The sequence below is a fragment of the Schistocerca americana genome, chromosome 2, assembly GCF_021461395.2.
Source record: "Schistocerca americana isolate TAMUIC-IGC-003095 chromosome 2, iqSchAmer2.1, whole genome shotgun sequence".
Lineage (NCBI taxonomy): Eukaryota > Metazoa > Arthropoda > Insecta > Orthoptera > Acrididae > Schistocerca > Schistocerca americana.
Genome location: NC_060120.1, coordinates 120,073,025 through 120,097,540, shown reverse-complemented (window position 1 = coordinate 120,097,540; position 24,516 = coordinate 120,073,025).

Here is a 24,516-nt window from a genome sequence, read left to right as displayed (position 1 = left end):
CCCAACCATTTGTGTTGCGCCGTCTGTCGCTACAGAATGGAGCTTATTCCACGGCAAATTCATATTGTCCACTGATTCACAAACAGCTTCAAAAATGTCACGTCCTGTTGCGGTGTAATCGAGTGGTACAATATCCAAGAGTTCTTCAGTTACTTGCAGCTCCATGTCGACACCACGCACAAAGACTGCAAGCTGAGCACAGTCCGATATGTCGGTGCTTTCGTCAAGCGCTAGCGAAAATGCAACAAAGCTCTCCGCCTTTTTTCCTGAGCTGTGTCTCTAAATTCCCTGCCATGTCCAGGATTCGACGAGACATTGTTTGCTTCGACAGGCAAACCTCTTCAATTGCCTGCACCTCCTTTGGAAACAAACATTCTGCAACTGCTACGAGTGGTCCCACTGAAAACGGCTTGACACTCGTCACAACGATGTGAGCGACCCTGTAGCTTGCTCGAATTGCAGCTGAAAATCATAAACTCATTACAGAACACCAACTATGTTGCATGTTTTGATACCCTCCGTATTACGAAACCGTTTTTAAACTTACGTCTCCTGGTATGTCGTTCTCGAGGGGCTCCGGAACGCCCTATACTTGCAATGTTAAAATAACGCTTATAAATTACATCTTTCCTCACAAAGTATTTGAGGTAGGAAGTTGAACTTTTTACAGATTATTTGTTGGAATATGGGCTACAACTTAACACAGGGACTTTACAAAATTTTAGTTCAGTTATTAAAGATGATTTTTTTTCAACTGTAATGAAAATTCACAACATTCTTTTGCAATTTTTTATTTATGTATTCAAAAATATACAGTTTTTTGAAAAAAGGCTGTGTTAAGTTATGCAGAAGGTACTGTGTAACATTTACTGAAAGTTTGAAACAAATATGTTTGGAAGATCCTTAGAAAACATGTAATTAGTATGAGAAAATAAAAGTTTTGGGAATCGAGCGAAAAAGATTGGATTAACTTTTTAGTGCATTCCAGGTCCATAGGATGGATTATCTTCATCCTCAGCAAACTCCTCCTCCAGCTTCCTCTTGTTCCTCCTCCTGTTTACTCTTGCTTGTATTTCTAGACTCTTTACAGCCCTGTCTGCAGCCCGAAGGCGTTCCTTGTCTAAAGCAAGCATCGCTCGTTGTTGTGTTCGTAGATTTTGCTACCATTTTCTTCAGTTGCAGTTACTGCAACACTGTTCCAAAAGGTGGTCATGTATGAACACTTATCACATTTCAGTTGTATTTCACTAGCAAGTCCTACGTGCTTTATTATGGAGAGTTCCAGACCAACTTCACTACAATGAATACATCTTACACAGTTTGAAAAAATTCCTTTGAGAACCGACATATCAAATATTTCATTCACATCCGATTCGCCCATAAAACATTCATAGTTTTCAATCATTGAACCAAGATTCTTCTGTGAAGTATTTTCTTTCCCTCTTTGACTGCTATGGGCAGGTGTACTTGAGAGGTTAGGTTCACTCACTTGGTTATCGTCTTTATTGTTTACAGTAATAACACATACCTTTGGCTTTCCAACATTTCTCCTTTTCTTAAAAGCCTTCAGAGGATTTCTAATAACTTTACTTTTACTCATTATTATACTTCAACAAAACAGAGACTCAAGAAACAGAATTAATTACGAATATTTTCGAGATAACGACAGAGTAAATAAACATGCAACAATCGACAATCACACCAGCGATATATATTGAACCATCACAGGTTAGCCACAACACATACTTTATCTCACATCACTAAAATGTACCTGATGAACACGGACGTTAATAATAACACCATTTGACAGCAGTTTAACAGCGCCACAGTGGGTCACGCCCATGTAGAACATATTTCAAAAAAAATTTAAAAATATTTGTAGTCCTCGGAATTGAATAAACTATATATCCATTAAAAGGTAATAGTCTGCAGATTCAGAAAACGCAAAAAAGTAAAAATTGAACTTTTCATGATTTTGAGCCTTTCCGGAGCCCCTTAAGCCTGTCTACCAGTTCTCTGCGTGCAATGCCTTCTACCTGATCGTAGTGCGCTGCGTGAAGACGTGTATAATGTCGTTGTATATTGTACCTCTTTGCAGAATTAAATACTTTATGGCATACCAGACACTGCGGACGACCATCCCACTCAATGAATAAAAAGGTATTCTCCAATAAAGGTACAGGGCTCCTGCGGCTAGTCATAGCTGTCATTGAACACGGATTATTGCGTCAGTTGAGGTTGCATGCGGCCAGGGAGCAGTGAGTTCGCTTTTCCCCTCGACGTGGGCTCCGAGCTGCCGCAGTGAGCGCTCCGGAGCGCTCTGGCTCCCTGGAGCTCGGTTGGAACAGCCTGCCCTAGGGGTTTGAAGACGTGCAGCGGTACGTCTTCCAAGAGCATCCCAGATGTACTCGATGGGGTTTAGGTCTGAAGAAAAGGCAGGCCACTCCATTCGCCTGATATCTTCTGTTTCAAGGTGCTCCTCCACGATGGCAGCTCGGTGGGGCCATGCGTTATCATCCATCAGCCGGCCGCGGTGATCTAGCGGTTCTAGGCGCGCAATCCAGAACCGCGCGACTGCTACGGTCGCAGGTTCGAATCCTGCCTCGGGCATGGATGTGTATGATGTCCTTAGGTTAGTTAGGTTTAAGTAGTTCTAAGTTCTAGGGGACTGATGACCACAGATGTTAAGTCCCATAGTGCTCAGAGCTATTTTATCATCCATCAGGAGGAAGGTTGGACCCACTGCACCCCTGAAAAGGAGGACATACTGGTGCAAAATGACGTCCCGATACACCTGACCCGTTACAGTTCCTCTGTAAAGGACATGCAGGGGTGTACGTGCACCAATCTTAATCGCACCTCACACCATCAAACCACGACCTCCATACAGGTCCCTTTCAAGGACATTAAGCGATCGGTATCTGGTTCCTGGTTCACGCCAGATGAAAACCCGGCGAGAATCACTGTTCAGACTATACTTGAACTCGTTCGTCAACATGACCTGGGACCACTGTTCCAATGACCACGAATTGTGTTCTTGACACAAGCCTTTACGGGCTCTCCTGTAACCAGGTATCAGTGGAATGCACCTTGCACGTCTCCGGGCGAATAAAACATGTCTGTTCAGTCGTCTGTAGACTGTGTGTCTGGAGGCAAATGTTCCAGTGGCTGCCGTAAGGTCGTGAGCAAGGCTACCTGCAGTACTTCGTGGCCGTCTGCAGGCATTGATGGTGAGATATTGGTCTTCTTGTGGTGTTGTACACTGTAGCTCCTGGACACGGTTCCTGTCTGCTGGAATCGATGCCATAATCTTGAGATCACACTTTGTGGCACACGGAGAGCCCGTGCTTACCACCTGCTGTGTTTGACCAGCCTCCAGTCGCCCTAGTACTCTACCCCTCATAACGTCATCAATATGTGCTCTTTGAGCCATTTTCAGCACACAGTCACCATTAGCACGTCTGAAAACAACTGAACACTTACTCGCTGCACCATACTCTGACATGCACCAACACACCTCTGCGTATGTGGACTGCTGCCAGCGCCACCGTGCGACGACGGCAGGTCAAATGCACCGCATGGTCATACCCCGAGGTGATTTAAACCCGCAAACCGCCCACCAGAGCGTTGTTTCACCATGCATCAGCATTATCTTTAATTTATGAGCATGAGTGTAGTTCCCTCTCGGACTAGCTTGACTGTGAGAAATGGCGTCTAACACGTCTACCTGGCATTCTGCGCTTACTAACGTCCTCCTAGAGGCGGGATGTGTATGAGCCGTTTAAATAGGAACCCCCAACCAACTGGAGAGTCTCTGCAGGTGTGTGGCCATACGCATTCGCTCCAAACTTGGATCATTTGCATATCTGTTCTCGTTGTAATTCGAAAAGTTTCGCTTTTGTACATCTCTACCTCCTGGGTGCCCTGTTATTTATAGCATGAAACAGAGCCTCAAGAGGAGGATGTAGCGGCCCACAATGAGACACAACCCCAGCTTCAAGAGCAGCCTCCTAGAAAGAAGAGGGGAAAACCATCTGATGTTGCAAGAAATCGTAGCGTTACAGTAACCCTGACTTTCTTCTGATTTCTGCTGCTTCTGCTTCGTGATATGACGAGTTACTTTCCTCAGCACGTACTGAAATCTACTCTCGTTGCCCGCATCTCGTGGTCGTGCGGTAGCGTTCTTGCTTCCCACGCCCGGGTTCCCGGGTTCGATTCCCGGCGGGGTCAGGGATTTTCTCTGCCTCGTGATGACTGGGTGTTATTTGATGTCCTTAGGTTAGTTAGGTTTAAGTAGTTCTAAGTTCTAGGGGACTGATGACCATAGATGTTAAGTCCCATAGTGCTCAGAGCCATTTGAACCATTTGAATCTACTCTCGTCCATGTGCAAAGAATATTCTACATCCTCGACTAGCACCTTACGTAAACAATTTTATTGGTTTCTTTTATGATCCCGCCGTGAAACCCCGCGGCTTCACCCAAGTACGTTTCCCTTTTTCCATCCTCTTCGAAATGTAAACACAATGCAGCTGTACAGGTGGCTACAATTACAGTGCAGCTCCTTACAGAGGTCCAGTGTGGGCTGTAATTATCGTATAGCAGCGAAACTTGGTAGGTATTCAAAACGCGTTAATGGGGAACTGATTTACACAGGAAAAATGTGTATAAATGTTTACATATGTAACCGATTAGGAACGGGCGATGAGGAGAACGGATCAAACGAGTGAGAAAGGCGTAATGTTGATGTTATTAACCGCCGCTTATACAGTTTGTTCAACATGAGCGCCAAAGATGCCGTGCAGCACCAGATTTGCATCTCGTAGCCAAAATTGGAAGTAATTTTTACCCAGCGTAAATCGGTTCCTCATTAACTCATTAGAATATCTGTCAAGTTTCGCAGCCGCACGATAATTACAGTTCAAATCGGAGCTCTTTGATTGACGCACTTTCATTATACCCACCCGGTAGTACACGCAACCGCAGAGCATAGTGACAAGCTGTTGTACGACATACTGATGGATCCTTGACGAAAAATTTGATTACAATATACTACCCCTTTCTGCCACACGTCGCAGATGTTTAGGAAAGAAATACACTACTAGCCATTAAAATTGCTACACCACGAAGATGACGTGCTACAGACGCGAAATTTAACCGACAAGAGGAAGATGCTGTGATACGCAAATGATTAGATTTTCAGAGCATTCACACAAGGTTGCCGCCGGTGGCGACACCTACAAAGTGCTGACATGAGGAACGTTTCCACCCGATTTCTCATACGCAAACAGCAGGTGACCGGCGTTGCCTGGTGAAACGTTGTTGTGATTCCTCGTGTAAGGATGAGAAATGCGTACCATCACGCGTCCGACTTTGATAAAAGTCGGATTATAGCCTATCGCGATTGCGGTTTATCGTATCGCGACACTGCTGCTCGCGTTGGTCGGGATCCAATGACTGTTAGCAGAATATGCGTTGAGGAGGGTAATACAGAACGCCACTCTGGTTCGCAACGGCCTCGTATCACTATCAGTCGAGATGACAGGCATCTTATCCGCATGGCTGTAACGGATCGTGCAGCCACGTCTCGATCCCTGAGGCAGCAGATGCGGACGTTTGCAAGACAACAACCATCTGCACGAACAGTTCGATGACGTTTGCAGCAGCATGGACTATCAGCTCGGAGACCATGGCTGCAGTTACCCTTGACGCTGCATGACGGACAGGAGCGCCTGCGATGGTGTACTCAACGACGAACCTGGGTGCACGAATGGCAAAACGTTATTTTTTCGGATGAATCCAGGTTCTGTTTACAACATCATGATAGTCGCATCCGTGTTTACCGACATCGCGTTGAACGCACATTGGAAGCGTATATTTGTCATCGCCATACTGGCGTATCACCCAGCGTGATGGTATGGGGTGCCGTTGGTTACACGTCTCGGTCACCTCTTGTCCGCATTGACGGCACTTTGAACAGTGGACGTTACATTTCAGATGTGTTACTACCTGTGGCTCTACCCTTCATTCGATCCCTGCGAAAGCCTACATTTCAACAGGATAATGCACGACCGCATGTTGTAGGTCCTATACGGGCCTTTCTGGACACAGAAAATATTCGACTGCTGCCCTGGCCAGCACTTCCTCCAGGTCTCTCACCAATTGAAAACGTCTGGTCAATGGTGGCCGAGCAACTGGCTCGTCGCAATACGCCAGTCACTACTCTTGATGAACTGTGGTATCGTGTTGAAGCTGCACGGGCAGCTGTACCTGTACACGCCATCCAAGCTCTGTTTGACTCAATGCCCAGGCGTCTCAAGGCCATTATTACGGCCAGAGTCGACTTCTTAGGATCTATGCACCCAAACTGTGTGAAAATGTAATCATATGTCAGTTCTAGTATAATATATTTGTCCAATGATTACCCGTTTATCATCTGCATTTCTTCTTGGTGTTGAAATTTTAATAGCCATAGTGTAGGTAGGCAGTATCTGGAATTCCTACTGGAGTGTGTGTGTGCGCGCGCGCGCGCGCGTGTGTGTGTGTGTGTGTGTCAGTGTCGTCTCCTTCGCAGCCTCCACCACAGGTGGCAGTTAATAATAGCACAATGCCCTCCTGTTCCTCTGTCTAATATCGACGATGGTGATTTGCCGCCAGTTGCGACTCTCGTTGCGGAAATTGTTATCCCATAGTTGTATCCCACTCTATGAGAATCACTCTGACTGCCCTCCATAAGGGAGTGGGCGTGCCTTGCAGAGTGGCCCTTCTGTAGGGGAGGCTTCTGACCCAGGGGAAGTCACAGACCAGTACGGAAGTGGTACAGGATCTGCCTGCGCCGCCGAATGCGCACGGTATTATGCTTCGCAGTCGTGTTAAACAACGTGTACAGCCGGAACGTGCAGCGGCGTGCAAAACAACCAAGGATAAAGATTAATCTGGGACCGGTACTGGTTTCTCACTCTCGGATTCGCTGTTGGGGGCGGTTAGTTGAATGATCATGCTGCTCTGTTGTTCTTTCTGTACTTTATTTCCTTCGACTGATAGATGAAGCATATATATTTGTCTCACTAAAAGTTAACAGTGTGGTGTCAGAGATGTGTCTAGCTTCTCTGCATCACTTTCTACATGACTCCCGTGCGGATACAGTGTTCCTGCTAGAAGTTTTATTTACCAGTTATCCTCTCCCTCGATTTCGAACTTTTTTTTTAGTGTGGTGCTCAAATTTTCCACAGGAACTGAGTTATTCTTTCGAAAAGGCATTTCCATTGCTGCGGTAGAGGTACTTGAGTCTGGAAGAGGGATAGGCTGTAGACTTTTTGACCTCATGTTGATGGTCTTATATGCTCTGTAGTAACACAGTGGAACGATCACTTTTTTATGAAACGGAGATTATTTATCTTTTACGTAGAAGTCCTCGGGGTTTATTGTTGGGTGCTGATTTTAATTGTGTTTTGCGCCCTGTTGATTAGCCTCCCCATTTTAATTATTGTCTGGATTTAAACGAGCCGATATGCTCGGGTGGCCGTTGTGACCGAGCGGTTCTAGGTGCTTCAGTCTGGAACCGCGCTGCTGCTACTGTCGCAGGTTCGAATCCTGCCTCGGTCATGGATGTGTGTGATGTCCTTAGGTTAGTTAGGTTTAAGTGGTTCTAAGTCTAGGGGACTGATGACCTCAGATGTTAAGTCCCATAGTGCTTAGAGCAATTTGAACCATTTGATACGCTCGACGCACTTGAAAGGTGTCTGGGAATGTAAATATCCGACGATGGCCAAATTTACGCATTTTACTGTGACATGTAGTAGCAGAAGTGAATGATACTACTTATCGGATCGTATGCGCGATCAAGTTCTTGCAGTCGACATTATCCCTGCTACCATTCCTGATCACTGTGCTTTGGCCCCCAACCTCCAACTTGATCGGCAACCGGTGTTACTATCCCGGGCTCTGTGAATGCTAAATGTCGCTCAGTTGGTGGATCCCTCTCTCGCTGAGGTGGTATAGTATGCGTCTTCGATCCGCTGGGAGATATTCTTTCCATTCTGAAATGGTTGACTGTCCTGGTTACACCGAACCTCTATCAAACTTTGATCATTCATTGTGATGTTAGTGCGAGGGATTTTCGGCGAACTTGAGTGGTATAGACGCAGGGTAAATTAATTTAAGTTTTGTAAGAAAATATTATATTTAACCAGAGATGGTCAGATGTAATATCGCTGTGTAGTAGCGTCGTTGCTCATCAGCGATCGCTAGTTCAAGATGTTGTGGGTAATGTGTTAGAGTAACTTTAGATCGACAGATATGTCGAGGACTCTCAAGTGGAAAGACGTGAGTAAGATGGCTACAATTCCGCACCTTACATGCACTCATCTACATACTCTACAGTGATTTACAACCGGAATTAGGTATCATTTGATAGGTTGTACATCGTATATATGAATATTTAAAGGAGACTGTCATTGTCACGTACACCTTGTAAATAGTTGTTAACGCTTATTGCGTGGAAGGTGACGGAGTGCCTTTATTACCAAAACCGTGCAATGAATGATTGTCTGTGCTAGTAGAGGTTGGAACGCCAGTGGAAATGAAACGGCAGGCGTAACTCAGGCCCTAGGTGGAAAAGCCTGCACAGGAGTGTTGGTCCTGCTTAACAGAGGAACTAGCCAAGACGGACGGTCGGGGCACCTTAGCGCTGAAGCGCAATACAGCGGCGGCCAGCCGCTGATGTAGCGGGCAGGAAGAATAGCCGGATAATACTTCAGAAACTCTGAAAATCTTGGTCGCCACAGAGAGGAACGTGGAAATGTCACTACGGAAATCATGCAGGCTGGGTTATTTCCGAGGATTTTTACTCTGAGAAGTGTACCATTGTATGAATTCCTAATAAATAGGGATAGGTATTTCCTCGCAAACTTTCCGTGCTGGAACACGAAAGACTAAAATATGGTTGGTCGGCGTTCGGAAGAATCTGTAGAGAGGGAGAATATTCCGTGGTTTCGAGAATATGATTCGCGTTAACAGAATCTTCCGTCGGTTCTTGGTAGAACAACATTATAATAAATGAAAAGCACCAGTTTGCTATTCTAGAACAAAAGCAAACTGGTGCTTTTCATTTATTAATATGATTCGCCTTCTGCAGTTACGACGGAGGGGAGCCGAGCTTTGCTGGGAAGCCAGAGGTGGACAGAATGAAATCTTCCGTTTAGAGTGCCCGTGTTTGACAGTCCCTCAGTATCAGCTTTTGTTGGTAGAGACGGACTTGTTGTCTTTGCTCTCAGGAGATTTTATAGTTAGAACGGTTAGGCACTGTACGGTTGCGAACTTATACGATTCTGGACTTCGCCTCCCCGTAGGAAGTCGTCGTTGGGTACGCAAGCGTTCAGTGATTGAGAGCACTTCTTCTGTCTATACTCATGTAGAGACGTTATCTTAATTCCGTCCTTGTGGCTGGGAGTTCGCGTTTCTTGTCTGTAGAAGACAAAGGAGAAGAAAGTGTTAGAGTATAATAGTCAGAGGACCGCCTTCTGCCGTCCTAGTGCGTGAAAGAATTTATTTTGTGGCTGCAGTTCTTCCATAGCCGCAGACGTGATCGAGAACCGTCACTCAGACGCATCGGACGCAGTACATACGGGGATATTGCTAATTGCTTCGGCTTATTAGGGCTATAAGGCTAAACAGCTGTGATCACGTAAGTTTTATTTCCACTGAGGTTGCACACCACTGTAGATCATCTTTGAAAGTAGTGTTTCCTAGTGTTTGGTACGTAGATGATGCCAGTCATCTCGCATTATTTATATTAGATCGCGTAGCCTTAAAAAGGGGCAGATTTTGGCAATTGATCAGTAATATTAGTTAAGAAATATAAACATTTGTAATATAAAGGGTTTTTAATCTACAATAAATGTATAAGCAGAAACAACATTTATCATTTAGTAGTTACTAGTTCCCTTAATCATTCTATGTAATTTACATGTTAAAGAGCAAGAAGGAGGAAATAACATCACAATTAAGAGATCCTAAGATCTGCTTCAGGGGATAGTCGGACAGGGCCAAATCTTGATTTTTGCGTTCAGCATTTTCCGTTGCGCACATTCATTTTACACCCGCCTAGAGTAGCATCTTGGACATGTTATATCTGATGTGTGCTGAATATATACGAGGGTCGTTCAATAATTAAAGAGAGAAATTGGTCTGGAGAAAAAAGTGTTTAATTTTATAAGACAATACTTTTTCTACTTTCCTATATAATTCCCTTGAACATTTACGCTCTTGTTCCAGCGGGCTACAAGTTTTTTATTCCGGCTGCAAAGAACTGTCTATCTTGATGTTTGAGCCAATATCCCAGAAACTTTTTCACGTCCTCATTGTCCTAGAATCTCTTCCCACGTAATGTCTCCTTCAGTGCACCAAACAAATGGAAATAGGGAGCTGCTAAGTCAAGATTGTAGGAGGGATGAGCCAGTACTTCCCAGCCCATTTAGTCGATGTTTTTTTCGTGTTAGTTGAGCAATATGAACATGTGCGTTATCTTGCGGAAGAATCACACGTCTCCTCTGAGATCCACGACGTCTCTCTCTCATGGCTGGCTTCACATTGTTTAAAAGCAAATCCCAGTAGTATTGCCTGTTCATTGTACGCTGCTCTTCGACATAATCACACGAAAACTGATCCTCCAGCATCCCAAAACACCGTCAACATGACTTTTCCTGCTGATGCTTAGGTTTGGAATATTTTCTCGACAGGTGAGTTGGTGTGCTTCCACTCCATGTTTTGTCTGTTTTATTCTGGCTCGTAATAGTGAACCCACGTTTCATCACAAGTTATAATTTTGTTGAGGAAGTGCTCACATTCTCTTTCATAATGTTCCTTTAGCTCTATGCACACTCTCAACCTTGTTTCCTTGTGTAGCCCCATCAACTCCTTCGGAACCCATCTTGCACATGTTTTGCGGTACTTCAACTTGTTACAGATAAGGTTATGAACTGTATCAGGCCGGCCGTTGTGACCGAGCGGTTCTAAGCGCTTTAGTCTGGAACCGCGCGATCGCTACGGTCGCAGGTTCGAATCCTGCCTCGGGCATGGACGTATGTGGTATCCTTAGGTTAGTTAGGTTTAAGTAGCTCTAAGTTCTAGGGGACTGATGACCTCACATGTTAAGTCCCATAGCGCTCAGAGCCATTTGAACCATTTTTTGAACTGTACCAGTACTAACTTGAACCTTAGCAACTATCATTTCCACAGTCACATGGCGGTCGGCGTGAAAGTTTCATCAGTTCCACTTTCAAGTGAGGGAGTTGAAACTGCAACTGGTCGGTCAGAACGGTGTTCGTCACTCAATGAGTCGCGACCATTTTTGAACTGCTCTACCCACTTGCAAAAATTTGCACGATTCATACAAACTTCAGCATAAACTTTAGACATCCTGCAGTATACATTCACTGGTTTCTACCCTTCAGCAAGTAAAAAACGAATAACAAAAATTTGTTCTGCTGAAGCTGCATATTCCACCGATATAACCCTGCAACCTGTTGATCCTTTTTCTCGGAGTACAAAGACTAACACGGCCATATGGTTCGTTGGTAACTCTGTAAATTTTGTAGTGGGTGGTGAGGGTGATAATGAACTGTTGGCTTTTCGAAAATTTATGTCTACGGCCTATTGGTCCTGCTTGAAACTGCCCCAATTCTGAGAACTCTTAGCCAGCATGCTGAACCTTACCGTTGCGTAGTTCCGTTAGCAGCTTGCCTCGATCTTCAGTACTAGCCTATTTGTCTCTTATAATATCAATTTTCATTATTGATGCATTACTCTAATGATATCTCTAGCTAAGACAGTAGTTGGTGCGCAGTCTTTGTTAACCACACGTCAAGAGAACCATTAGGTGTTCCAGACTCCTCGCAAAAGCCCACGTGTACTAATATACTGCCCTTATAGGTTGTTACGAGAATCTGTGTTGCCTTAGGTCTGCAGGTGGTAGCGCTAGCTCAGCGATTCTCAAGGTGTTTGCACCAGCACTTTGGGCGGTGCACAGTGCAGAAGAGTGCTTCGCTATGTTCGCGACAGTGTGAACCACCATTTTGTTCAGTAGAGCTGCCTCTCTCTTTGTTTACGCTTGTCTCACTTGCTCCGTATGTGCCCACTTTTCCAAAACTTCACCTCTGTTTTGTTCGTCGTTGTCAAATGTTTATGTGCAGTGGGGGGAAAACTTAGTTTGGCGAGACAAAATTACAGGTGCAGAAGAGCCATTTCGACGGCTTCTAAAATATCCGCCATGTAGCAACGTCCTTTATCGAAATCATACGAAGGAGCTCTTCCATTCCGTGTGGACCATCGACCATCGACCATGCAACGCAAAAAAATGGCTGAATGAGGCCTGTCGCTAACATCCGTGGACTCGTTAAATGCGATGGAGTAGGCTACGAGATTTTCAATTTCGACTTCATTGTTCGTGCAGATTTCCGGCAGTGTTGCTGATTCGCCGAAATATTGTGATACTGGAAGGCTGTATTCCGCTGTACGCGGGAGATCATGTAGGAATCACTATCTTCATCAAGTCCAACAAAATATTCTTTATTAATTTCCCTTCCATAAAGGGCTTCCCAGCTCTTGCAAAACGTAGCTCTAAAGTAGCCGTAAGAGACCTTTCGTAGCGCCCAAAATTTTCTTGGCCATAAAGTAGTTAGGTATAAGACAAGCCTAAACGAAAGCGAATACACTTTTGAGAGGAATGTAAACAAATTTCAGTTCGTTTCGTAGGACCTTTAACCAGAATGCTAAAGTAGTGGTACAAACCTCATTTGTGGACACAGAATTATCTTCTGCAAGAGTGTGCAACTTCCTTAATTCTTCCTCTGAGGCTTCTCCTCTGATTTCACAGTACTTTTCTGAATGTGAAACGTCCCCTTTGTACAATTATACATGACTGTGCTTTACCTGACACACAATATTTTTTAGCGCAACGCAATCTGACTTTCAATAATCCCTACAAAAGAATGGCCCTGTCTAATATTAACCTATACGTTTCACAAATCACTTAACTCACAAAAATCTTCGTTACTCGAACTACTGCAATACAGCGAGCGCCACTACTGCCAGCTAAATAAAAGATTCAAACTACGGAAGGCACTAACTACTGATAGGCATAGTTAGCAAATGAAAGATTTTAATAGAGAATAAACACTGTATTTACCTTAATAGTCATATTATATATAGCAGTTCATGACAGTCTTACAAATTTCAAAACTCCGCCATCTCTCTCCCCACATCCATCACTGCTGGCGGCTCATCTCCAACTGTGCAACGCTACGCGCTGTTCCAATCCAGCTGCCGCTGCCCAACACTACAATGGCAGACAACAATGCAAACTAGCCACAGACTGCACACAGCACACCCAGTGATTTTCATACAGAGCGCTATGTAACGTTGCCAATAAGAAAACATAAACAGCCTACTTACAAATGCAGTGTGGATGTACGCAACCATCTCAATACCGAATTTGCTGGTCGCTAGATTGGGAGCGGAGGTCCTATTTCATGCCCTGTGAGATCACCTAACCTGAATCCCCTTGATTATTTCTTATGGGGATATCTAAAGTTCAAAATGGATCAAATGGTTCTGAGCACTATGGGACATAACATCAGAGGTCATCAGTCCCCTAAAACTTAGAACTTCTTAAACCTAAATAACCTAAGGACATCACACACATCCATGCCCGAGGCAGAATTCGGACCTGTGACCGTACCGGTCTCGCGGTTCCAGACTGAAGCGCCTAGAACCGCTCGGCCACAACGGCCGGCCTGAACATCTGCGTAATCAGATAAGTACGCTCAGCGAAGTGGAAAGCCAGAGCATTTGGAGGCGCCCCACTTTGCCAACGTCACGCGCAAAGCCGGGCACGTGCACGGCTGCAGGGTCCGGTGCGTGCCTCTGGCCGCTGGAGGGTCCTCAGCATCAGCACCCTCCCCCTCTCTCCCCTCTCCTGGCGGCCTCTTCAGCGCCCTTGCGCCGTCGTCACTTGTCTCCTGGCGTGGCGACCAGAATAGACGCCCGGCGCCCAGTTCCGGTAATTTTAGAGCGCGGCGCGCCCACTGAGCGGCCGCAGGCGCCCCTGGAAGCGGCAGCAGCTCGTGCGGCGCTGCGGGCGACGTGGGCCTGCTAATTACGGGACGGCCATCAGGGCCAATTAGGGGCGGAGATGTGGGGCAGGCTCCGGGCACACTCCCCGGTACGTTAGCTCACTCGCGTAACGCGGAGAAGATGACTCTGAATCTGTGACACTCGTCGGTGTTAACGGAGAGATTAAGGTGTCAGAGGAAGATAACAGCGCCAATGGTGTCGCGTAACTTCACGTATCCTTCCCCAGTTTTGTGTCATGGCTCGACACTTACGATTTGAGATTAGTTGTCTCCACTTGTACAAATCGTGTCGTAAAGCAGGGACACCGAGCGAGATGGCGCAGTGGTTAGCGCACTGGACTCGCATTCGGGAGGACGACGGTGCAAACCTGCTGCGCCATTTCCCTAAATCGCTTCAGGCGAATGCTAGGATGGTTCCATTGAAAGGGCACCGAATGCCGGGATGGTTCCTTTGAAAGGTCACGGCCGATTTCTTCCCCCATCCCTCCCTCATCCTGAGGGACCGATGACCGCACTATTTGGTCCCCTTCACGCAAATCATCCAACCAACCTGCCAACCGAAGCAGGGACATATCAGGCATACACTGTAGAGCACATTTTGGGGACAGGCTGTCTAAATGTCTTCACCCACAGCTCTCATTGATAAAACAAGAGCCGGCCGCTGTGACCGAGCGCATCTAGGCGCTTCAGTCCGGAACAGCGCTGCTTCTACGGTCGCAGGTTCGAATCCTACTTCGGGCATGGATGTGTGTGATGTCCTGAAGTTAGTTAGGTTCAAGTAGTGCTAAGTTCTGAGGGACTGATGACCTCAGATGTTAAGTCCTATAGTGCTTAGAGCCATTCGAACCATTTGATAACACAAGATATTTGTCGAATCTGCAAAAAGGACTGATCATTGACACAAAAAATTGCCAACTGCGAGTAGGATTTGCGCAGAGAGGGCTCTGTACAAACTTAATTTTTTTTTTTTAATTTTCAAATTTGTGTGAATTCCTAAGGGACCAAATTGCTGAGGTCCTCGGTCTATAGACTTACACACTACTTAAATTGACTTACGCTAAGAACAACACACACAGACACACACACACACACACACACACACACACACACACACACACATGCCCAAAGGAGGACTCGAACCTCTGGCGGGAGGGGCCGCGCAGTCCGTAACATGCCGCCTCAAACCGCGATGCCAAACTTAGTTATGCATATACATGTATAGCTCGTCCATCCTGGGAATCGAGGATCTCAACGATTTCTGCCTCTTACCGACATCGATATTGGCAAGATACCGGTCCTGGTAATTCCTAGACTGTATCAAAATCTCTGTAGCACTTCTTCACACTATCCCAAACTTAGGCCTACACAAAGAAGCGAGCAGTGGACTTCAGTTTATACATGTACAGAGAGAGGATTTAATAAAATATTTCTTATTTACTTACTATATCATGACTACACCCAACATTTTATGTTTGCTTGCAGTGATGTTAGTCTATTAAGCTTTTGGTGGAGGATGAATGTCAAAAAGATATTTTTATGTGATATAATTACAACTTAACAATTTTCAGATATTTTTACTGTACTTGCACTGTGAAACTCTGCTCCTCGGCACAGTGCAAGTACAGTAAAAATATCTGAAAACTGTTAAGTTGTAATTATATCACCGAAAAATATCTTTTTGACATTCATCCTCCACCAAAAGGTTAATAGGTTTTGATGAGTGAATTTGCAACTATCAAAATACACTCCTGGAAATGGAAAAAAGAACACATTGACACCGGTGTGTCAGACCCACCATACTTGCTCCGGACACTGCGAGAGGGCTGTACAAGCAATGATCACACGCACGGCACAGCGGACACACCAGGAACCGCGGTGTTGGCCGTCGAATGGCGCTAGTTGCGCAGCATTTGTGCACCGCCGCCGTCAGTGTCAACCAGTTTGCCGTGGCATACGGAGCTCCATCGCAGTCTTTAACACTGGTAGCATGCCGCGACAGCGTGGACGTGAACCGTATGTGCAGTTGACGGACTTTGAGCGAGGGCGTATAGTGGGCATGCGGGAGGCCGGGTGGACGTACCGCCGAATTGCTCAACACGTGGGGCGTGAGGTCTCCACAGTACATCGATGTTGTCGCCAGTGGTCGGCGGAAGGTGCACGTGCCCGTCGACCTGGGACCGGACCGCAGCGACGCACGGATGCACGCCAAGACCGTAGGATCCTACGCAGTGCCGTAGGGGACCGCACCGCCACTTACCAGCAAATTAGGGACACTGTTGCTCCTGGGGTATCGGCGAGGACCATTCGCAACCGTCTCCATGAGGCTGGGCTACGGTCCCGCACACCGTTAGGCCGTCTTCCGCTCACGCCCCAACATCGTGCAGCCCGCCTCCAGTGGTGTCGCGACAGGCATGAATGGAGGGACGAATGGAGACGTGTCGTCTTCAGCGATGAGAGTCGCTTCTGCCTTGGTGCCAATGATGGTCGTATGCGTGTTTGGCGCCGTGCAGGTGAGCGCCACAATCAGGACTGCATACGACCGAGGCACACAGGGCCAACACCCGGCATCATGGTGTGGGGAGCGATCTCCTACACTGGCCGTACACCACTGGTGATCGTCGAGGGGACACTGAATAGTGCACGGTACATCCAAACCGTCATCGAACCCATCGTTCTACCATTCCTAGACCGGCAAGGGAACTTGCTGTTCCAACAGGACAATGCACGTCCGCATGTATCCCGTGCCACCCAACGTGCTCTAGAAGGTGTAAGTCAACTACCCTGGCCATCAAGATCTCCGGATCTGTCCCCCATTGAGCATGTTTGGGACTGGATGAAGCGTCGTCTCACGCGGTCTGCACGTCCAGCACGAACGCTGGTCCAACTGAGGCGCCAGGTGGAAATGGCATGGCAAGCCGTTCCACAGGACTACATCCAGCATCTCTACGATCGTCTGCATGGGAGAATAGCAGCCTGCATTGCTGCGAAAGGTGGATATACACTGTACTAGTGCCGACATTGTGCATGCTCTGTTGCCTGTGTCTATGTGCCTGTGGTTCTGTCAGTGTGATCATGTGATGTATCTGACCCCAGGAATGTGTCAATAAAGTTTCCTCTTCCTGGGACAATGAATTCACGGTGTTCTTATTTCAATTTCCAGGAGTGTATGTGACATAAATTGCTGTGGCTTTTGACTACATTAACTTAGAAACATATCTTTTTCAACTTGCAAGCGGGCCGTAGATCTTAGTATGTGACATCAATTTTAACTTCATACGTCTACCCATTCTTAAGAAAAAGGGGTCTTAAAAGGCGAAGAGACAGACAGTTGGAGAATAAATGAGAAAAAAACTTCTTTTCGTGTAATGTAATTCCAAATTAAAAATTTCTGTTTTCCTCCGTTACTCGTACTGTGAAACCTTGGTTCTTGCTGAATTAAATGATTGTAGGTCAAATGGCATTACTCTTCATGTTTTGCTTACTGAGTTGCGGGTATCGAAATATGTATCATATAGGGCCGTTCTTTTGACTACACTGACTTAGAAGCTTTAAATTTTTACACCGCTGAGCGACCATAAACCTTGGCAAGTAACTTAAATTTGAACCTGATACGTCTGTCGTTCCTGAGAAGAAGGGTTCTTAACAGTTGGACACACGTGAGAGAGAGAAAGAGAGAGAGAGAGAGAGAGAGAGAGAGAGAGAGAGAGAGAGAGAGACAACAAACCGATCCTATAAGGGTTCCGTTTTAACAGACTGAGGCACGGATTCCTAGAAACTGACTCCGCTATGAGAGGACCGCGCGGTGCCGACCGGCGTGCCATCCTGTGGCATGTGGCGTAATGCGGAAGCGCTTTGGAGGGCGTTGGGTAACACACCGCTCTCCCGACCGCTGTCGGCTTCCCAGACCTTGGAACCGCTACTTCTCATACAAGTAGCTCCCGTACTGGCATCTTGAAGCTGACAGAATCCCGTTCCACCAAGGGAACATCCCTAGCAGTAGCGGGAACTGAACCGGGTTCCTCCACATGGCATTCAGTCCCATTGACCGCTCAGCTTCGGAGTCGGACGATCATGAAATATAAGTAATACCCTGCCTGACAATTGCTAAGGAAGAATTGACAACCGCTAAGGAAAAACTGACAATTGCTAGAGAGCACCAGGGAGCACCCCACTAATGATAATAAAAGGAAATATGACGTGCTACAGACGCGAAATTTAACCGACAGGAAGAAGATGCTGTGATATGCAAATGATTAGCTTTTCAGAGCATTCACACAAGGCTGGCGCCGGTGGCGACACCTACAACGTGCTGACATGAGGAACGTTTCCAACCGATTTCTCATACACAAACAGCAGTTGACCGGCGTTGCCTGGTGAAACGTTGTTGTGATGCCTCGCGTAAAGAGGAGAAATGCGTACCATCACGTTTCCGACTTTGATAAAGGTCGGATTGTTGCCTGTTTATCGTATCGATACATTGCTGATCGCGTTGGTCGAAATCCAATGACTGTTAGCAGAACATGAAATGGGTGGGTCCAGGAGGGTAATACGGAACGCCGAGCTGGACCCCAAAAAATGGTTCAAATGGCTCCGAGCACTATGGGACTTAACATCTGAGGTCATCAGTCCCCTAGAACTTAGAACTAAATAAACCTAACTCACCTAAGGACATCACACACATCCATGCCCGAGGCAGGATTCTAACCTGCGACCGTAGCGGTCGCGCGGTTCCAGACTGTAGCGCCTAGAACCGCTCGGCCACCCTGGCCGGCACTGGACCCCAACGGCCTCGTATCACTAGCAGTCGAGATGACAAGCATCTTACCCGCATGCCTGTAACGGATCGTCCGGCCAAGTCTCGATCCCTGAGTCAACAGATGTGGACGTTTGCAACACAACAACCATCTGCACGAACAGTTCGACGACGTTTGCAGCAGTATGGACTATCAGCTCGGAGACCATGGCTGCTGTTATCCTTGACGCTGCATCACAGACAGGAGCGCCTGCGATGGTGTACTCAACGGCGAACCTGGGTGCACGAATGGCAGAACGTCATTTTTTCGGATGAATCCAGGTTCTGTTTACAGCATCATGATGGTCGTATCCGTGTTTGGCGACATCGCGGCGAACGCACATTGGAAGCGTGTATTCGTCATCGCCATACTGGCGTTTCACCCGGCGTGATGGTATGGGGTGCCATTGGTTACACGTCTCGGTCACCTCTTGTTCGCACTGACGGCACTTTGAACGTAACATTGCAGATGTGTTACGACCCGTGGCACTACTCTTCATTCGATCCCTGCGAAACCCTACATTTCAGCAGGATAATGCACGACCGCATGTTGCAGATCCTGTACTGGCTTTCTGGATACAGAAAATGTTCGACTGCTGCCCTGGCCAGCACATTCTCCAGAACTCTCACCAACTGAAAAAGTCTGGTCAATGGTGGACGAGCAACTGGCTCGTTACAATACGCCAGTCACTACTCTTGATGAACTGTGGTATCGTGTTGAAGCTGCATGGGCAGCTGTACCTCTGCACGCCATCCAATCTCTGTTTGACTCAATGCCCATTAGTATCAAGGTCGTTATTTTTTTGGAGTAATATATTTGTCCAATGAACACCCGTTTATCATCCGCATTTCTTCTTGGTGTAGCAATTTTAATGGCGAGTAGTAGAGGAATGTCATATAATAGTGAATCATCTATAGTAAAAAAGAAAGGGGAAATATACTTGTTGAGATTTGTAATGTGGAAAAAAAGGGGCTCACAGAACGATAAATGAAGAAGTATTTCTAAGAAGAGGACAGGAAAGAAAACTAGTGGAAGTGATAAGAATACGGTAAATATGTTGACATGCACATATATTGCGGAGAAGTGACCTACAACACACAGTCGTTGAAGGAAAAGTTGCAGAGAAGACAGGAGGAGGAAGAAGAAGAACGCTGGATGACATTAAAAACTGATGAAATTAGCAGCGGATTAAGGAAGAGGCATGGGAAGAGGAGAGTAGAGAGCATCCTGTCGAGATCTGTGGTAAGACAGACAGACCAATGAAGAATAAGAGGAAGAATGAAAAGAAGGAGATGAAACCCAAAGGGCATTGCGTCATAGGAGATTTTTCTATTGGTCGGTTGGCACATTCACTATACCGCATGTGGACATTTTAGGCATCTTGCAAAAGAAGTTCGGAAGGGAACAGTCTGGAAAACTGGCTGGAATGTATTTGGTCTTGTTGCACTGCAACGTCTAGATACATTAGTCATTCATGGTTAAATATTTCTCGGCCATACTTTAGACTTGGAATCTGGAACGTCCGTCAAACTCACCTAACCTTAACCTGTCAGTTTCTAGCGGTTCTCGCGGTCCACATTGAAACGAAAGAGACACGTTTTGTTAATTTTCAGGTAGTAACGAAGAAACGAAACTTTACAGTCTATGTATGTAAAAGGAAACTTCCCTAGTGACTGACTGGCTGACTGACTCCTGTGTAAAGGATGTTGATCTTATAGCACAGGCGTCATTTAGTAAGGGATTGTTCGAAATCCCGTCCCTAAGGCGGTGAAGTAGGGGAGAAAAGGTTTTTTTGAAAATATGTCGCTGTTAAGGCAATTTTGAAGATAGAACTACGAAAACTAGTGTCTAGTTTCTCGGCGAGAAATGAAAATTACATGCTTCAGCATTTTTGGAAGTTCAACCCCTAAGAGTCTAAAATAGTAGGTGCTAGTTTATTTTGGATATGAATCACTACTAAATCACCTCTAAATCATTTTAAAGCCACTTCTATGAAAATTGGTGTTCCACTTCTCGATTAGATACAAAAAATACGTGTTTCAGTATTTTTGGAAAACCCCATAAGAGGCTGTAATGGAGGATGAAATTTTTATGAAAATATTTCATTGCGAAGGTTTTGTTAAAGCTAAATCTAAGAAAATTTGCATTAGGCTCCTCAGTTAGAAATAAAAAAAAACACATGTTTCAGTGTTTTTTGGGAATTCAACCCCGAAGGCGGTGAAATAGGGGATGAAAATTTTTATGAAAATGTTTCGTTGTATTTAAACATATTTAAAGCCAAATCAATGAAAATTAATATTTGACTTTGAAAGAAGTCTATGTTAAGGGATGCAAGTTGGTTGGTTGGTTTGGGGAAGGAGACCAGACAGCGTGGTCATCGGTCTCATCGGATTAGGGAAGGAAGTCGGCCGTCCCCTTTCAGAGGAACCATCCCGGCATTTGCCTGGACTGATTTAGGGAAATCACGGAAAACCTAAATCAGGATGGCCGGACGCGGGATTGAACCGTCGTCCTTCCGAATGCGAGTCCAGTTTCTAACCACTGCGCCACCTCGCTCGGTGGGATGCAAGTTTTTATGAAAATAGCACCAAGAGTAACTCAACTGGAAACTTTAACAAAGACTCCAGCTACTAGAATCGCTTTTTAGCCAGAAGAACATTCGCAAAAGACCACGCTTCTATGGCCTTAAACAGCGTGAAAAGTTTAGAAGATGTTGCAATTTCTGAACAAGATAAAAATTCGATTAAAGAAACACAGAAAAAAATCTTTGCAGACCATAGACTCTACGCAAGTGAAGCAACGGGTGCTAAACTAGTTCGATATTTCCTGAAAACACGCTCCTAAACTCGACATTTCTTTTTTGGAAACAAAAGAAAGAGTGAAACTTCCTGGCAGATAAAAACTGTGTACCGCAACGAGACTCGAACTCGGGAACTTTGCCTTTTATGGACAAGTACTCTACCAACTGAGCTACCCAACCAGGACTCACGAACTCTCCTCACAACTTCAATTCTGCCAATACCTCGTCTCCTACCTTCCAAACTTCACAGAGCACTTGCCCGCGAAAGACAAAGGTCCCGAGTTTGAGTCTCCCTCCGGCACACAGTTTTAATCAGCCAGGAAGTTTCATATCAGCGCACACTCCGATGCAGAGTGAAAATCTCATTCTGGTGACATCCCCGAGGCTGTGGCTAAGCCATGTCTCCACAATATCCATTATTCCAGGAGCGCTAGTTTTGCAAGGTTTGCAGAAGAGCTTCTGTGAAGTTTGGAAGGTCGGACACGAGGTACTGCCCGAATTAAAGCTGTGAGGACGAGTCGTGAGTCGTGCTTGGGTAGCTGAGTTGGTCCCCGGCACGGTAGCTCAGCGTGTTCGGTCAGAAGGTCAGCTGCCCCCTGTAATAAAAAAAAAAAAACTGAGTCAATGGCTAAACACTGAACTTGAAAGAGTGTCATGGGACATCCACACCGAACAAATACAACGAAAATAATAGAAAAAATAAAAGAAACCTTGGTAGACCACTTGACCGTGAAAGGCAAAGGTCCCGAGATCGAGTCTCGGTCCGGCACACAGTTTTAATCGGCCGGGAAGTTTCACATCAGCTCACACACCGCTGCAGAGTGAAAATCTCTTTCTGAAAAGAAAGAGTCTTATGGCTACGGGAGTCCGCAACAATTTTACCACGGAGAAGTGGAGGGGGCAATAATTTATCTATGGGGGAAGGGAGAGACACAAAAAACTTACTTTATCCCTGGAACTAATGGTTATCCACTCCCCCCCCCCCCACTTCACCCCTTACCCTTGTGGATGTGTGTGTGTGTGTGTGTGTGGCACTGTTGCCTGGGCTATTCTGAGAGAGAGGTTCAGTCGCCTAACCGGAAAGAGTTTCCCTCCTCCGCGCACACTGGCTCCCTTCGATTCGGTATATGAGAGTTGTGTCTTCAATGTATGTGCAGAATGTACATTCTGTACATGTGGTTGTAAGGTTGTGCATATAGTGTATTGTTATGTTTATGTAGTATTATGATATAAGATAGGAAAGGCTGAATCACGGAGCTTGACCATATCACCTCTCCTCGCCCAGCCCACCAAATACTAGTTGCAAAAATTTCTTTCGCCACCAGGTTTCGAACCGGCTACAAAATGGCTCTAAGCACTATGGGACTTAACATCTGATGTCATCAGTCCCCAAGACTTAGAACTACTTAAAGCTAATTAACCTAAGGACGCGAGACACATTCATGCCCGAGGCAAGATTCGAACCTGCGACCGTAGTAACAACGCGGTTCCGGACTCAAGCGCCTAGAACCACACGGTCACAGCGGCCGGCACCAACAGGCTACATCCAAGCTGAGCGATGTAGCATGGGCGTCCATTAGCGATCTCAATTACAAAGGTGGTCGAATATTATGAAAAATTTCACGGACACTGGAACACATGTACGGATGCAAGAGGGAATGGATCTTAAAATAGTGGGATTGTCAATAATAGTGAGTTTTTTAATTAATACTGCAACCTCTTTGAGTCTGCTTCGAATGAAGAATCACGTTGAGTTAACAGCAGCAGACTTTCAACAACAAAGCTATGGATTTTTCTGTCTTTTGTAGTCCATCTTCGCTTCTGATCCATCCTCACGACATAAATAACTGTGATACGTTGCAGCACGTAATGATTGCACAATTACTCATGTGCTCCGCCTTTCAGTATCTCAGCGAAAGACAATATTCTGTAGTGAAAACGGAATGTAAAACGAAGATTAGGAAATAATATTGCCTTTGTATCTTATTTTTAATTTTTATTTGTACTGTGCTACGTCTATAACGCCCTCCGAGAGTCATTAAAAGTTCTCGACTTCTATGTTTTTTTTTCCTTGCAGTATTACGTGTTGAATATTTAACTGTCTTTACAATCACAGAAATACAGTGTACACTTGTGTTCAATATAAAGTCGCCGTTGTGTTGGAGTGAAAAACTACACCTAAAATACCGGATGTTTAAAAACGAATATCAGAGTTTTAAGGCTTTGTAGCATTTATTACAGTCAACTTTTAATAATGAATAATACATCAAATGAAAAAGCAACTCAAATAGTTTTTCTTACAAGTGTTTAAGATGGGGTCCATTCGTCGCAAGGCACACTTAGAGTCGATAGCTCACTATGTCTGGAGTGATTGACCCAAGATCTGCTTCAACTATGTGTTAAGTCGGGTGGATGAGCTGGTCGTAGCAGGCACAAACACGTGATCGTTTACGAACCTCGAAAGGTAAAAATCTCACAGCGTCAGATCGGGTGAAGTTTGGGGGAGGGGAGGGGAGGCTTTGCGGAACAGTCTCGTGTCATCTGGCCTCTTGCGGCCAATCCAGCGGTCTGGTACAACGCCGTTTAACCAGTCACCTATTGGGATATGCCAGTGAGGCGGCGCACCTTGTTGCTATCAAATAAAGTTCTGTGTTTCAGCTTCTTCAAATTGACGAAAGAGCCATAGCTCTGGTGCTTCAACATAAGAAACACCAGTTGCAGTTGCTTCGCCGAAAAAGAAAGGCCCACAAACATCCAGTTTAGGGGAGTCTCGTTGCAACTATACTATATCAT